This window comes from Somniosus microcephalus, chromosome 26, assembly GCF_052327205.1.
Source record: "Somniosus microcephalus isolate GS21.2 chromosome 26, FLI_Smic_1.0, whole genome shotgun sequence".
Taxonomy (NCBI): domain Eukaryota; kingdom Metazoa; phylum Chordata; class Chondrichthyes; order Squaliformes; family Somniosidae; genus Somniosus; species Somniosus microcephalus.
The window spans coordinates 30,148,528-30,165,710 of NC_141012.1; positions in this window are offsets into that span (position 1 = coordinate 30,148,528).

Genomic DNA, 17,183 nt, shown 5'->3' on the forward strand with positions numbered 1-17,183 from the left:
GCTTGATACACGGGGTGTAGTGAGGAGATGGTAGGCCGAGCAGGTGGCCATCCCGGGCTAACTCGGCAACTGACAGCAGCGCTTGTGAAACCAGCCAGTGGAGATATTTGGCTGCAGCAAATTTGTGATGCTTGTGAACCGGTCACATGTCTATTTCTCTATTCAAGATCAATTACTGTACCAGTCAGAGTTCCCTTGCATTTACCTTGGAGTCTGAAGTAAAGGTATTTATATTTTTTGTTAAAGTCATGATCTGTTCCCTATAAGAAATGACTATTAAAGTTACCAATCTATTTGACTCACCTGGTCTGATCAGCGTTTCCTCCTTGTGGACAGTAGAAGCCACGATCACATAACTGGCACACGAGACGGCCCATGGTGGAAAAGGTACCAACTGGGCAGATTTCAGGTGCTGACGTCGTGCTGGGACACTTGTATCCAACTGGACAGAGAATGCAGGAGGTCGCGTTACCCAGGGAATATTGCCCTGGTTCACATGGGGCGGGATCTGCAAGTTGAACAGAGTTATTAACATGGCTTTTAAAAATAAATCAAACCATGTACACATTTCTGGTAGGTATATTGGTTTTCCAGCAATCTATCAGAGTATGGTCGATGGCCTGTGTTGGTCAGAATAAACCAGTACAGTACCAAAAAAAAGTCAACTTATGTGCTTCAGTTGTTAGAAGGGTTGGGATACAGTAATGGAAGGTGTTGGTTAGTTCAGTTTGGAGCATTCTGGACTAGACTGCTGTAAGATTGAATTTCACCAGTAGATGGAGCTATTGCTGGCACACTGCTGCAGGATTACGTGACACTTTTAAAACAAGGGCCCGGATTTTGTGGTCAGCGGCAAAGAGACGGTGCTCACCGTTCACCTTGAAAAAAACTGCCCACAAAATTTTAGTGGGCTCTAGAGCGCAGACTTCCTCTTTTCCCAATGTCAGTTTGAATTCGGCGCCTTCTACAGGGGATCTGTGGCGTCTGTGAACAGGGCAGGCAACAGGGAGGTTGATCAACCAATCAGATTGAAGAATCCTCACAGACGGCAAAGTGGGAAGTAAAAAACAGGAAAGATAAATTACATTTAAATCATTGTATAAAAAGCAAAATAAAGATTGAGACATACGCATGGGATTAAGAGAGAACTTAAATAGAAAAATGCAAACTTTAAAATTAAAAAAAAAAAAATCTGCAACAATTAATTTTCTCCTGAGGGAATGAAATTCTACACTTGTAAAATGATTTTTTCAGGGCTAGAGAGATTGTTCAGCAGTGATTATGACTTACTACGCCATTAAAAACTCAGTTACTCCTGATTGAACAAGGCTTAAGTTTTTCATTGGTCTTTAGTGTGATAATAGTGGGTAATTAGTTTGAGTTCATGCCTTAATGGTGATTTCCGTGGCGATTCCATCGACGAAGACTGCAACAGCGCACCCTGTGGAGGAACAGGGTATCACTGCCAGCAGCTTCTGGATTTCTGCGTTTAACTGCGCGTGTGCGGATGCCAGAAGTTGCTGTCAGTTTTACCCAATAATAACGAGCGCTGATAGCCTTCATCGACCTGAAATGTTAACTCTGTTTCTCTCTCTACAGATGCTGCCTGACCTGTTGAGTATTTCCAGCATTTTCTGTTTTTATTATCTATCTTTATACTATTTTGCTTAGGGTGTTACGTTAATGCTTATGATGTAGTTACATGCTGTGACCACTGGATGGCTCTGCGAATCACATTTCTGATGTCTTCCCGATCTGATCGATAAAAAAAATGATTTCCATCAACTGACAACAGCAATGCCACGGAGAAGGTAACAGTAATAATACTTATATAATTCTTATGACATTTATAGTTATTACGTCATGTTTTATTATTCTAATATATGGCTTTGCGCAATTTAAAAAGACTTATTTTAATTCACATACCTCAAATATTTTAATTGTTGCCCTTCATACTTGACGTTGATGCCAATCAGAAATCAGAGATGCTTCTGAGGGGATGGGTAGTGGACTGCTTTTCACTTCTGGGACATGGTTTTGAATCCAGCCCAGACAGATGGTTTTGCTTTTCTCCCTCCTGCCCAATTGTCTTTCTACCCCACCTCTCCCGAGGACCTTGGGGTCCCGTTCCTCAGGCCAGTGGAAGCTCCACAATCTCACTCCAGTGTGCGGTTTGACGGTCAGTGCTGGCAGGTTATTTGGCGTTGAGGTGCATTACAGCTAAGTGCAAGCTTGACCCCCCACATACACACACACACCCCACACACACGCACCTCCAGCAGGGACCACACACACCACACACATCCAGCAGGGACCACTGGCTGGTGACTAGAGGCAGCAACGCTGGGCGATTTTCCCCTATGCTCAGCTAGAGGTCCTGCGGCCAATTGTAATGTTTCACCGCTGCCCCAGTGGAGATCAATTGAATCAGCACAGCCTGGGATTGCACTTGGTTCTCCCTGGCCTGTGTCGTTCAGCTATTGACGATACAATGGCTCAGCAATCTGTGGAAGCCACATTTATTGCTTCTAATGGGAAACGAGAGGGGCCTGGACTGCTGGAAACTGCAAGTTATAAAATATGTGCTGGAAGATTTAACTTTTATGCTTCAATTTTCTATTATATCTTACATGTACTTACATTTTGCAAAACAAGAGACCTTTTTTTAAAAAAAATGAACATTTGCACAGAATTTGAACAATTGAAATCTTACTTTCCCAAAGCAGACTAACCATTCTTAGGGTCTGGGCAGGAATAGCCAGCAGGGCAGAAGAGGCATCCCTCTGGGCAGGAGCCATTGCTGTAAGTACCTGGCAGACAAGAGGTACAGAACGTAGATCCAAAGGTGCTACGTAAAGGAACAGAACAGGAGATAGAATTACATCTCGGCAATGTGCGTTTGATCATTTATAGCCACAACCGTAAAGCAGACCAGTGAAGGGGAGTTTTTAGAAGCGTGGGAGTCAGCGCCCCTGTTGAGTGAGACTCTGTACCAGGAAATTCACCCAATGAGTGGTCCAGTTGTGTTGAGACTACTCAGACATTCGGCCCATCATCTGGGCTGGATTCAGGCCTACATTGGAGGTGAAAGGTCAGTGTACTAAATCACTGCAACAACTCTTCCGTTGACAGCCATGACGATTACCTTGCAGTCTTGACCAAAGAAACGCATTCTCTGTCTCGATCTATTGTACAGAACAGGATAGTGCGCCACTTTAAAGAGGTCTGCAGAAAGAAAGAGAAAAAGAGAGAAGGCAAGAGAGAAAGAACAAAAAAGAGAGAGAGAAAGAGAAAGAGAAAAAGAAAGAAAGAGAAAGAAAGAAGAAAAAAAAGAACTAACTTGCATTTATAGAACACTTTTCACGACCTTCGGATGTCCCAAAGTGCTTTACAGCCAGTGAAGTACTTTTTGAAGTGGAGTCACTGTTGTAATGTAGGAAACGCGGCAGCCAATTTGCGCACAGCAAGCTCCCAATGTGATATAAAGGACACACATCACTAACCTGAATGATCCTTTGGTACAGAGTTCAGGGTCTAAAGCTGGGTGACTGCAGGAGAATCCTGCTGGACAGATGTAGCACACGGACCCTCCGGTTTGATTAGAGTAGGTGCCAAATGGGCAGGGCTGGCAATAGGTCTCGCCCAATGGACTGTATGTTCCTCTTTCGCAGAGTTCAGGGGACAAATTTGGAGCAATACAGCTGTAACCTGAAAAACAGAGCACCAAGCGTCCCCTTTGATTCTTATAACCACAGTTAACCTTGTAATAAGCAAGAAGAATTTTAAGGATATGTGCTTAAATGTGCTTTCTGCTGGTCAAGTTGGGCCAGCTGGGGAAATTCTGGGCCATTATTAGCCACATGTGGTTCAGCTATAAATGCACTCGGATGCCCCTCAATGATGGTTGATGGTGCAGCTTATCCTTGCAAGCTCACTAAGGGTGTTGTTATATTATTGATACAGTCCCCACCACTTACACCGTCCACACATATCATGGGCAGCTAACCATTTGTCAATTATAAAGGCGATGCTGATAATGTATTAAACGCCCCGGTTATTTTGGGCAGTTAAACAGGTTCCTCAATAAGTTTGCACCTCGTTAATCCCATTTATTTGTGAAATAGACCCTCGGTCTTGGTAATTGGATTCATCAAGTGCATTAAATAGGGCCGTGAAGGGGGAGAGAGGAAGAGAGAAATGCACAATCGAGACTGGCTGTGAAATCATCAGCTGCCGTTTAATCCTTAGCCCCTGAATATTGTCTTATTCCAGCCTGTCGAGAATATGTTGGCTAGCTTCAGTCTGTTAGACCAACAAAATGGGGCGGCTTAACACTGAGATCGAAATGAGGAGACTTAACCTATTATGGTTTTAACTGCTGATAGTGGCCAAATCGCGTTTACACCAACGTGCTCACTATAAGCTGTGGGGCCTTTACTAGTTTGAGACTAGTGCCTGCTATATGGGGCTGGGAGACCAGAGTTATACTGCCAGCTCTGCACTGCCCTCTGGCTGTGGAAAACAGAGTTTCATGTGTGCATGCAAACGAGCATTCTAGTGCAGGTTATATTTTAATATTAACAAAGTGCCAATCGGATCATTAATGAGTGAAAAAGTTTTCAAGTTCCAGGAGTTTTTAAAACTTAGTTTTGCACCAGTTGCTGCTAAACCTTTAAACACGAGGTGACCACTTCCACATCCGTATCTCAGAATTGGGTGACATTGTACATGAATGACATGTGCAGTTTGCTTCAATGCAAAACCGAATCTGCTCGCATTTTGCACAGACTGTGCAGTAGAAATGGCCTGGAGAATAACGTCAGCCCATAAGTGGGGATGTTTGTTTCATGCCAATATCTCTGCCATGAATTCCACTTTCCATTCATAATGTCACTGAGGCAAAAGTGCCTTATTCCCAGACTGCCTCTGGCCAACAGTTGTAAAGCATAAAATGAAAGAGCATAAGAAATAGGAGCAGGAGTCGGCCATTTGGCCCTTCGAGCCTGCTCCGTCATTCAATAAGATCATGGCTGATCTTCTACCTCAATTCCACTTTCCCACACTATCCCCATATCTCTCGATTCTCTTAATATTCAAAAATCTATCGCTCTCTGTCTTGAATATACTCAACGACTGAGCCGCCACAGCCCTCCGGGGTTCCAAAGATTCACCACCCTCTGAGTGAAGAAATTTCTCCTCATCTCAGTCCTAAATGGCCGACCCCTTATTCTGAGACTGTGACCCCTGGTTCTAGACTCCTCAGCCAGGGGAAACATCCTCCCTGCATCTACCCTATCAAGCCCTGTAAGAATTTTGTATGTTTCAATGAGATCACCTCTCATTCTTCTAAACTTTAGAGAATATAGGCCTAGTCTACTCAATCTCTCCTCATACGACAATCCCCCCATCCCAGGAATCAGTCGGGTGAACCTTCGTTGCAGTCCCTCTATGGCGAGTATATCCTTGCTTAGGTAAGTAGACCAAAACTGTACACAATACTCCAGGTGTGGTCTCACCAGGGCCCTATATAATTGCAGTAAGATGTCTTTACTCTTATACTCAAATCCTCTTGTAATAAAGGCCAACATACCATTTGCTTTCCTAATTGCTTGCTGTACCTGCATGTTAACTTTCAGTGATTTGTGTACAAGGACACCCAGGTCCCTCTGAACACCAACGAGAACAAGAGAGGGCCGAGATACTGGGGCAGATTTTCAACTTTCTGCCCAGGTGACATTGCGGCTCAGCTGCACGTTTCAGAAACCGCCCCATGTGTGGAAATATAATTTGGTTGGTTTCTGTGACAGGCAGCCAATACACAATGCCAATTTCACACCTGGGCAGTAAATTGAAAATCTGACCCACTTTCTTCTTATATTACCATTATGTAGCAAGTCAGATTTAGTTTGCGAAGCTTAGACATCTTATGATGTGATGTTATATTAAAAATCATTGATGGCACCCAGAATGATTTGGACATATGCATCTCTCCATTGTAGTAGAGGAGCATGGGTCATAAATTATACATGTCATAGATTTCGTGTCCTATAAAATAAAATGATTTATAAAACATTCATGATGTTTATTACAGGCCCTCGGTGCAGCTTTAACCTGCTTGTATCTCATGAGGCCTACATAATACATTTAGAGCATGCGCTTTCAGATATACTGTGCAACTGAATAATGGAGCGGCGGTCAATTTTCAGTACCTAAATTCTAAGTCACCTACCGTGAAATGTTGGTACATATGTGTAGTGTATGTGCCTTTAAGAGCCCCATATGTGCTGTAATGCCGGTAATGGCCACTCGGGCTATATAAGCCTGTATATTGTGTTAAAACCGTTAGTACCCCTCCAGACTTTGCTTAGTAAACACCTATGAACCAACTCCTGTCTTCAGTGTCTCTAACAACACACGGACACTACAGTGGCGACGAAGTGGAAACGGACTTACCTACAATCCGGCAGCACCTCAAGGACATCGATTCCTCTGGCGTCCAGAAGAATCAAGAAGTGAAAGAAGCTGTTGTTTCACCAGCTGGCGGCAGGTACTGCGGTAATCCGTCCTGGGCGTCAGGCTGGGGCTCCAGCGGCTGGCTCTACAGCTGGGCCAAGCAGCGAAAGCGGAGGCAAGCAGTAACAGATGGGGAGGGAGCACTCTGGAGGCGGCTGCAAGCAGGTCGGTGTTCAGACCTAGAGAGAGAGTCCGGCGGGAACGAGTCTCCAACTGTAAATAAATAAATAAATAAAAAAACGGAAACCGCGGAAAACAGCGTTGTCATCGGCAGCAGCGGCGGGAAAGCGCAGGAAGCGCCATATCTTTTCTGCAGAAAAGAAAAGAAAAGCGCGGGAAGCGCCATATCTTTTCTAAGATGCCTAATTCTGGCAATATTGATGCTTTTGATAACGAGATAGAGGATTGGACCACATATGTGGAAAGAGTGGAGGTATATTGCACCGCAAATGGAATAGAAGATGAAAAAAAAGCTTCAGTACTTCTGGATCTAATGGGCGCAAAGACATACAAGCTGTTACGAAACTTAATCACTCCAGCCGAACCGATGGACAAGAATTTTAAGGAGATTGTTGATACCCTACACTGCCAATTCAAGGCAGGACTGGCAGATTTTCTGCGAGACAAATTCGTCTGCGGTCTCCTAAGTGTAGGAACACAAAAAAGGCTACTTTCTGAGAAAGATTTGACACTGGACAAGGCTTTCAGTGCAAGAGGAGCTGCAGAGATACAGCAAAGGCCACAGGACTTCGGCACCCATGAAATGACACGGGGTTTCGAGAGATGTTATCACTGCGGCAGATCCACCCATGACCAGAGGGACTGCTGGTTCAAGGACAAAGCATGCAGGCAATGCGGAAAGATGGGACACATTACACGTGTGTGCCAATCTGGAAACAAAAAATCCACTAACAGGAAAAGAATCAATAAGGAAAAGCACAGAAAGGTACAAATGATGACGGACAGTAGCTCCGAAGACCAGAAGAGCGATAGCGACTCCGGGAACAAGAGACTAAGCTCTCTCAAATTACATAATGTAATTGCCAAAGAAGATTACCAGACCATTTGGGTTACCCTCACAATAGCAGGGTCCCCAGTTAAAATGGAGCTAGATACAGGATCAGCTCTGACCGTCATAAATCGACGGGATTACGAGCGGCTATTTCCGCATATACCTTTAAAAGACACATCCATTATCTTGAAAACATATACGGGGCAGAAAGTATACCCCAAAGGAAAAATAAGGGTGCCTGTTGTATACAACGGCAAGGAAATACAGAAGTTGTATTTATACGTTCTACAAGATGGTGGTCCACCGCTGTTGGGACGTGAATGGATCAGGAAAATACGTTTAGACTGGCACTCCATTCAGGCACTGACGGTGACCAGTAAGGAAAAAAATGATGATGTCATACCTGAACGATTAAAAGACATCTTGGCCAACGCCAAGGAAGTGTTTCAAGAGAAACTAGGAACCTTGAAAGGCATCACCGCCTCAATAAAAGTGGAAGATGCAGCAATTCCCAAGTTTTTTAAGGCAAGACCGGTGCCATACGCAATTTGTCCAGCAGTCGAGGCAGAGCTGGAGAATTTGGAAAAGGCAGGCGTATTATCTAAAATAGATTGGAGCGAGTGGGCAACACCCATCGTCCCAGTCATGAAGAAAGCATTGAAGAATGATAAATCTGAAGAACAGAGAATAATTCGCATCTGTGGAGACTTCAAGGTGACTGTAAACCCGGTCCTTCACACGGTACAGTGTCCTCTTCCGAGGATAGAAGATATTTTCGCCTCACTATCCGGAGGGAAACGTTTCACCAAAATTGACTTGGCACAGGCATATCTACAGATGGAGGTTGAAGAGGCCTCTAAAAAATATCTCACGATAAATATACACAAAGGTCTGTACCAGTACAATCGACTGGTTTTCGGAGTAGCATCCGCTCCAGCTATCTGGCAAAGAGCTATGGAGCAAGTCCTGCAAGGGATTCCGGGGACTCAATGCTACCTAGACGACATCCTTGTAACAGGAGAAAATGACAACGAGCACCTTGCCAATTTAGAGCAGGTGCTCACTAGGCTGAGAGAACGGGGCCTACGAGCAAATCGCCCCAAGTGCGAATTTTTCCGAAATCAAATATCATATTGTGGCCACATAATAAATAAGGAAGGATTGCATAAGTCACCTGAAAAAATTGAAGCGGTCATAAAAGCCCCAGCACCTGAAAATGTTTCACAATTAAGGTCGTTCCTGGGATTAATAAATTACTATCATAAATTTTTACTGAACTTATCAACTCTTCTACACCCTCTTAATGAACTGCTACAAACAGGAGTAATTTGGAAATGGAACGAAGACTGCAAACGTGCCTTCCATAAATGCAAAGACTTAATCACATTCAAAGAAGTTTTGGCTCATTACAACCCATCACTGCCAATCAGACTGGCGTGCGATGCATCCCCCTTACGGCATAGGAGCAGTATTATCGCATAAATTCCCTGATGGCTCGGAACGGCCGATAGCTTTTGCGTCATGCTCATTGAACTCAGCTGAGCGTAACTATGCCCAAATCGACAGGGAAGCACTCAGCCTGGTATGGGGAGTGAAGAAATTCAACCATTACCTACATGGACAAAAATTTACCTTGTTGACTGACCATCAACCCCTCGTCTCCATATTCAACCCTAAAAAGGGTGTTCCCATTATGACAGCGCAAAGGCTACAGAGGTGGTCCCTTTTTCTAGGGGCACACCAATACAACATAGAATACAAAGGATCAAAACAGCATGGGAATGCTGACGGTTTATCGCGCCTACCGTTGCCAACGGTAGAACAGGCACCTACAGTAGACCCAGTGGAGATGTTCCACTCTACCATAGTGGAATGTCTACCAGTAACAAATTCTGCCATTGAAAGGGAAACGTGAAATGACCCGACTCTCTCACGGGTCTACGATTTAACAGTGAAGGGATGGCCAGCACATGGCGAACCACTGTTGCCAGCATTCTCGCAAAGAAGAGAACAGCTGTCAGTGTGCCGAGGAACCTTGATGTGTGGATCCAGAGTGGTGATTCCACCCAAACTCCAGGATAAAGTGCTAAAGGAGCTTCACGAGGGGCATCTGGGTGGAGTGAAAATGAAGAACCTAGCCAGGGCGTTTGTATGGTGGCCAGGTATCGATGGAGACATCGAAGAAATGACCAAGAGCTGCCTAGGATGCCAGAAGGTCCAAAACGCTCCACCACAAGCCCCTCTACATCCATGGGAGTGGCCCTCATCTCCCTGGCAAAGGGTACACATCGACTTTGCTGGTCCATTTATGGACTCAATGTTCTTAATCGCGGTTGATGCACACTCCAAGTGGCCGGAGGTAATAAAGATTTCCTCCACCACCACGGAAAAAACCATCACAGTATTAAGGACCATATTTGCCAGGAATGGGCTGCCGGAACAGATCTGTTCTGATAATGGACCGCAATTTGTGTCCGAAGAATTCAGGAAGTTCTTAAAAAACAATGGGGTTAAGCACTACACGTCCGCCCTATACCATCCCGCCACCAATGGATTGGCTGAAAGGTTTGTCCAGACCTTCAAGAAGGCCATAAAGGCCATGGGTAATGAAGACATAAAACTTCAGCACAAGGTGGATAACTTCTTGTTTGCATACAGGAATGCAACACATATGGTTACCAACCAAACTCCCGCCATGATGTTCTTCAATAGAAACCTAAGATGCCGGCTGGATTTGGTCAAGCCCAACATCAGAAGGGACGTGGAGAACCGGCAGTTTCAAGGCATGAATGAAAGGCCAACTAGAACCTTCTAGATAGGTCAACAAGTTTTGGCCCGGGACTACCGTACCGAGAAATGGCAGCCTGGAACTATCTGCACATGACTAGGACCACTGATGTATACCGTGGACATCGGAGAAAGCATAATAAGGCGCCATGCTGACCAAATCATAGAGTCATCCGAAAAGGGACAACCTACACCACAACTCTATACGCCAAACGCTGAAGTAGAGATACCCATATCTACCTCCGATCCGGTGATACTGGAACCCGATGAACCCGACACTGGCATTCAAGCCGAATCAGCCTTGCCAAAAGAACCTACTACACCACCGAGGCGTTATCCGGACCGAGTCAGGAAGCCTCCAGAAAGACTGACTTATAATTAATTAACTACAGCAATGTATATTATTTTGCATATAACATGTAATTAATAATTACTTAAAATATGATGTACTGGTTAGCTAAAAGGGGAGGAATTGTAGTGTATGTGCCTTTAAGAGCCCCATATGTGTTGTAATGCCGGTAATGGCCACTCGGGCTATATAAGCCTGTATATTGTGTTATATCCGTTAGTACCCCTCCAGACTTTGCTTAGTAAACACCTATGAACCAACTCCTGTCTTCAGTGTCTCTATCAACACACGGACACCACAATATGTGGCGAAGCTTTTTCACAGTAAAATATACAATTAAATCCCTCCTGAAATGGGACCTAAGTCCGAGTGATACCAAAGTACATTGGCGATGGTCTCACACAACTTGTCAGATTGTTCCGTCCATGTTAACACATTCTCACCTACACCACACTATACAGCGTTGATGTTCATTTAACGCAAGCATTATCTAATCAATGTTTGAAATGCAAAAATAAACATCCGTTTCATTCTTCAGCCATAATAAAGAAAGTCAAAATGTAACAGCTCTAAATATATTGGATTAGCTCCACTCAAAAAACCAGATGGAAAAGATTCACTTCAATAATGCATATTATATAATCATTTATTACACAAATATTCAAACTTAGGGAACTTGTGAGGTCGTTGGACAAAAGGAGGCCCAGGCAGTGTGAGCACAGTGTCTCAAGAATTCTGTATCGCTGCTGATTTTTGTTCTGCATCATTTGAATTACTGGTAGTGTTGAGTGCGAACACAAAATCATTTCCCACAATATCTTAGCACGGTTTGCCTTTGGGGAGCTGAAACTGTGTGGAAAGGTGGAAATTAGGACAGGGGTTCCCTGGGAGAGTGTCAATTTGCATAGATGAATTTGATGAACTGAAAGATGAAAAGATTTTTTAAAAATTAAGACAATTCTGCTAAATGTAAAATCATATCACAGTTAATAAACCTCTTATGCTAGATGGTTTACAATGATTCAAAATGGCTTTGAATTTGCATCCCATTTCGTGCAATTCAAATGCAGGTCAGTCAAAGCAGACTTACACCAAAGGCATAAAACCACCTCTAAGAGCTAAATTGCACATCACTTGGGTTTCACATCCACGGCAATAAAACTGCAGCTAGTACAAAGCCGAGGTTAAACTGTTCCCTGGTGGTTTATAGAACAATCCAGGAACTGTTTAATGTTAACTGAAAACTGATGGTCCTGTCACCTGTCAGCTTTCTTGAAAGAAGGAATGAACTTGCTTTTATGTAACTCCTCTCACGTCCTTGGGATGTCCCAAAGCACTTCACAACCAATGAAGCACCTTTGAAGTACAGTTACTGTTATTATGTAGATAAACACAGCAGCCAATTTGCACACAGCAAGGTCCCACCAACAGCAATGAGGTAAATGACCAGTTGCTTTGATTTGGAGGTATTGATGGACAGGAGGAGAATTCTCCTGCTCTTCTAGTGTAGAAAGGTTGCTTCCACCTTTATAACATTGCCTGCCTCTGCCTTTCCCTTAGTCAGGCCCCACACCCATCACTGAAACCTTATTCATGCTTTTGTCACTTCCAGACTCAAACGCTCCAATGCTTTCCCAGATGACCTTCCATTGGCCACCCTCCATAAACTCCAACTTATCCAAAACACAGCTGCCCATATACGGTCCCGTATTATGTCCGACTCCCATTACCTCCATTCATTGCTGCCTAAATCCCTCCACCTTTCAACTCTTCTGCTCTTTTTAAAAATCTTTCCTTTTCAACTCTTCTTTTTGACATAGCCTTCAGTCACCTCGCCTAACCCTCTCCCACGAGCCTCAGTGTCTGTTTTTTTTATTCATTGATGGGATGTGGGCGTCGCTGGCTAGGCCTGCATTTAGTGCCCATCCCTAATTGCCCTCGAGAAGATGGTGGTGAGCCGCCTTCTTGAACTGCTGCAGTCCATATGGTGTAGGTACACCCACAATGCTGTTAGGAAGGGAGTTCCAGGATTTTGGCCCAGCGACAGTGAAGGAACGGCGACACAGGTCCAAGTCAGGATGGTGTGTGGCTTGGAGGGGAACTTGTAGGTGGTGATGTTCCCATGCGTCTGCTGCCCTTGTCCTTCTAAGCGGTAGAGGTTGCGGGTTTGGAAGGTGCTGTTGAAGGAGCTTTGGCAAGTTGCTGCAGTGCATCTTGTCTGTTGCTCCTATTGTTTCTCTGTAAAGTATCTAGAAAGGTTTTGTACCTTAATAGTGCTATATAAATGCAAACATATGTTAAACTTACACAGAACCTTGTTCAGACCACACTTGGAGTATTGTGCAACGTTCTGGTCTCCATATTGCAAAAAGGGTACAGAAACAATGGAGAAAGTGCAAACAAGGTTCACAAGGATGATCCCAGAACTGAGTGGGTACAACTATCAGGAAAGACTGAACAGGCTGGGGCTCTTTTCTCTAGAAAAGAGAAGTCTGAGAGGTGACCTGATCGAGGTTTTTAAATTATAAAATGCTTTGAATGGGTAGATGTACAGAAGATATTTCCACTTGTAAGGCAGTCCAGAACTAGAGGTCATAAATATCAGATAGTCACTAATAAATCCAGTAAGGAATTCAGGAGGAACGTCTTTACTCAGAGAATGGTAAGAATGTGGAACTCGCTACCACAGGGAGTGCTTGCGAATAGCGTAGATGCAGTTAAGGAGACACTTGATAAGTACAAGAGGCAGAAAGAAAGGCAGAGATGTATTGATAGTATGAAACATAGAAAAATAGGAGCAGGAGTAGGCCATTCGGCCCTTCGAGCCTGCTCCACCATTCAATATGATCATGGCTGATCCTCTATCTCAATACCATATTCCCGCTCTCTCCCCATACCCCTTGATGCCTTTTGTGTCTAGAAATCTATCTGTCTCCTTTTTAAATATATTCAGTGACTTGGCCTCCACAGCCTTCTGTGGTAGAGAACTCCATAGGTTCACCACCCTCTGAGTGAAGAAATTTCTCCTCATCTCAGTCCTAAATGTCCTACCCCGTATCCTGAGACTGTGACCCCTCATTCTAGACCCCCCAGCCAGGGGAAACATCCTCCCTGCATCCAGTCTGTCTAACCCTGTCAGAATTTTATACGTTTCAATGAGATCCCCTCTCATTCTTCTAAGCTCTAGTGAATACAAGCCTAGTCGACCCAATCTCTCCTCATATGACAGTCCTGCCATCCCAGGAATCAGTCTGGTGAACACTCGCTTCACTCCCTCTATGGCAAGTATATCCTTTCTTAGGTAAGGAGACCAAAACTGCACACAGTACTCCAGGTGTGGTCTCACCAAGGCCCTGTATATCTGTAGTAAGGCATCCTTGCTCCTGTACTCAAATCCTCTTGCAATGAAGGCCATTTGCCTTCCTAACTGCTTGCTGCACCTGCATGTTTGCTTTCAGTGACTGGTGTACAAGGACACCCAGGTCCCTTTGTACATCTACATTTCCCAATCTATCACCATCTAAATAATACTCTGCCTGTGAGATGAAGAGGGGTGGGAGGAGGCTCTTGTGGAGCATAAACACTGGCACAGACCTGTTGGGCTGAATGGCCTGTTTCTGTGCTGTATAATTCTATGCAATATAATAAATAGAATAGCTTCCTAAGAATGTTAGAGACCACCACAACTCACTCAGCCCACAGTCGAATGGCCTAAAATGGAGAAGGGGAAGAAAGCGCATTAAACCAGGCATTTGCATGTAATGTACGTGGCTCGACACTGCTTTCAGTTAATGAAAGCTAATGGTCAAAGATTCCGTTTTTATAAGCTCCTGCTAAAAACCTGCTGGGCATAATGGACACTGGGTGCTGCCTTCTGTATCTGTGTATGTTCCAACAGGGCAGACCCGAGGAGCTGTAAGCCCTGCAGTCACGCACTGTTTCCCCACTGGACAAAGCACTGGGTCACTCGCTGGGTCCTCGCAGTAGTTTCCGCTGTTGCATTTCTTACATTCTGTCTGCCCACGCCTGTTGGCATAGTAACCAGGAGCACATGGGATGGGCTGAATGGTGGCCTCACAGGGACAGCGATGTCCTGCATGCGGAGGGAATAAAACAGACTGTTCAGAGCAGAAGTTTCACCGGAGACTGAAATCAGGCCAGGAATCCAACTGAATGTTTCTTTTCTTACTTAAGACAATGTACATTTGAAAAGCTGGGCTCAGAAACCATTTATTCACAGCACAATAACACGCAACAGCAGAGCATAAACACAAGTAAAAAGCTATGAGCTTTCCAGGGCCAGGGACTGTCAACATGAATCAGGCGAGCAGTGAATTCACTGCCAAGTACTGAACCCATTCCTCACAGTGATGTCAAGCACTCAGATATTTAATAACGTGGACCTTTATGTTATTGAAGGAACTGTGAATGCAAATAGACATTAGGTTTAATTTGGATTTCAATTTGAAAGCTGGCATCCATGGGCGTGAAATTGGGCACAGCAAATTCAAAAAAAACAAACACTGCAAAAATACATCAGAATCCAAATGATCGTTCTTAGTGTTTTGCATTGTATATTTTATTTGCGTGAACTGAGTACATATTAAATCCAGAAAGGGTCAGCCTGACTTTCCAACAGTCTTAACAGCACTGTGGGAGCACCTTCACCGCACGGGCTGCAGCGGTCCAAGGCGGCGGCTCACCACCACCTTCTCAAGAGCAACTAGGGATGGGCAATAAATGCCGGCCTTGCCAGTGACGCCCACACATCCTGAGGATAAATTGAAAAACCTATTTTATGGGCACAATTCTACTCAAGCGAGAAAAGCAGGTCATGCTTTTGAAAGGTTTGATAATATCCATCACTACATTAAAATACGTGAACACCCCTAAGGTTTAGTGGGTAAATGCAGTGCTCAATGCTACAATTAGCCCTGGAATAGGGTGGGGAGAAAATGAGACAGGATCCCTGCCCCTGACAGTTATCCAATATAAATCCTCTGGAAAGTGCATGCATATGAACATCAGGTGAGAACTAATATCGGTTGGGTGCAAAGTTTAGCACCTGGCGCTAATTATCGCCTCCGACTGCAAAATTCGCCTGTATCGCCTTTGGAGGTGATTTGAGCACTAAATCAGGCGCTACACACCTCTCTTAAGGTGGAAACATCGGGGAACGAGGCGCTACCTCAGAACGCTACCGAAGCTCAGGCAATGCCAGTTACCATGGAAGCCAGACAGACTGGCACTGTCCAGTTCTTAAAGGGGAGGGGCCATCTTGCTGGCCAGTCACACCCTGCTCATTGCAGCCTCGAATCTTGGCCTGGAGAGACCGCAAAAGCAATTGTGTTGGAAGCACTAATGGATAGGTCCAGGGAAAGAGCTCGGTGCTTAGGAACCTCAAAAGTGGTGCTGAGGGCCAAAACTCCTTAGGACAGCGTTAAAACCAAAAATGTTGCCGACAAGAAAAGGCAGGAAGCGCCCGCCTTTAAATAGCGCTCCCCCAGCCCCTTCTCGACTTGAAAACGTTCCCCTCTACCTGTCGTTCCTAGCGGCAGGTGCTAAGGCAGGGGGCGCGACTCAATATCCGGTCTGGGGCGCTACCGGGGCACCGCCACAAAATGACTGGTCAATTACGCGAGCGGCGCTAAAATCGCCGTGCTCGGGCGCTAAGTTCCTAGTGCCCCATTAGCGCCTCCTGGAGGCGCTAACAGGAGGCGCTAAGCAACCGAATTTCTCCCCCTAAGAAGTTTGTGAGGAAGTAAGGAGCTGAACAAGTGAATGAAAGAGATGAAGCAGTGGCCCAGAGAAGTTGTAATGCAGAGGAATGAGTGTAAACATATCTGAATGGCTTCGACCATTGTGTAATATTTGTTTCCTAAATGGTTGAATTCCCCCCTCCCCATTACCATCATGAGTTCAACTAGATTCTGTAAATTAGAAAATCATCAGGAGAAAATACGGAAGGAACTTATTGAATAAAGACCTGCAGGCAAAAATTGTGATGAGTAAAATGAGCGAATCAACAATTCCTGGAAGAGATGAAACTCCCTTCCACTTCAAATGGTTCTCAATAGAGGCGAGACCCCCTGACTTCCCACACGCAGGATCCTCAGGGGAACTGAGGCCCCTGTCCATGAGCACAGAATACGCATGAAGTGATTTGAAACAAATGGAGAAGCACAGTGCGTTAGAGCAGGTTTGGAGTCTATCAGGGAGAGGGCCATTCGGTCGGGGTGGGATGTGAGCTATCTTGCTGGTCTGCGGAGAAGGAAGTGCGGTAGCTTACTGTCCTTGCGGTCTCGCGCTAATGTTATTATATCATTATTTGACATTCCAGGTTCATAGTACTGTAAAGAAGAATGGACTGCATTGCAGTAAAACTCTCATTGTGGTTGTGCTACTGCGCAATCAACCACTACCTCACCGTGCTATTAGCTCTGCTGTGATTTGTAGCCTATTCATCACAAACTAATTAGGTTATAAATTAGTCATCTTGATTAAAATTCAAGAGAAAATACA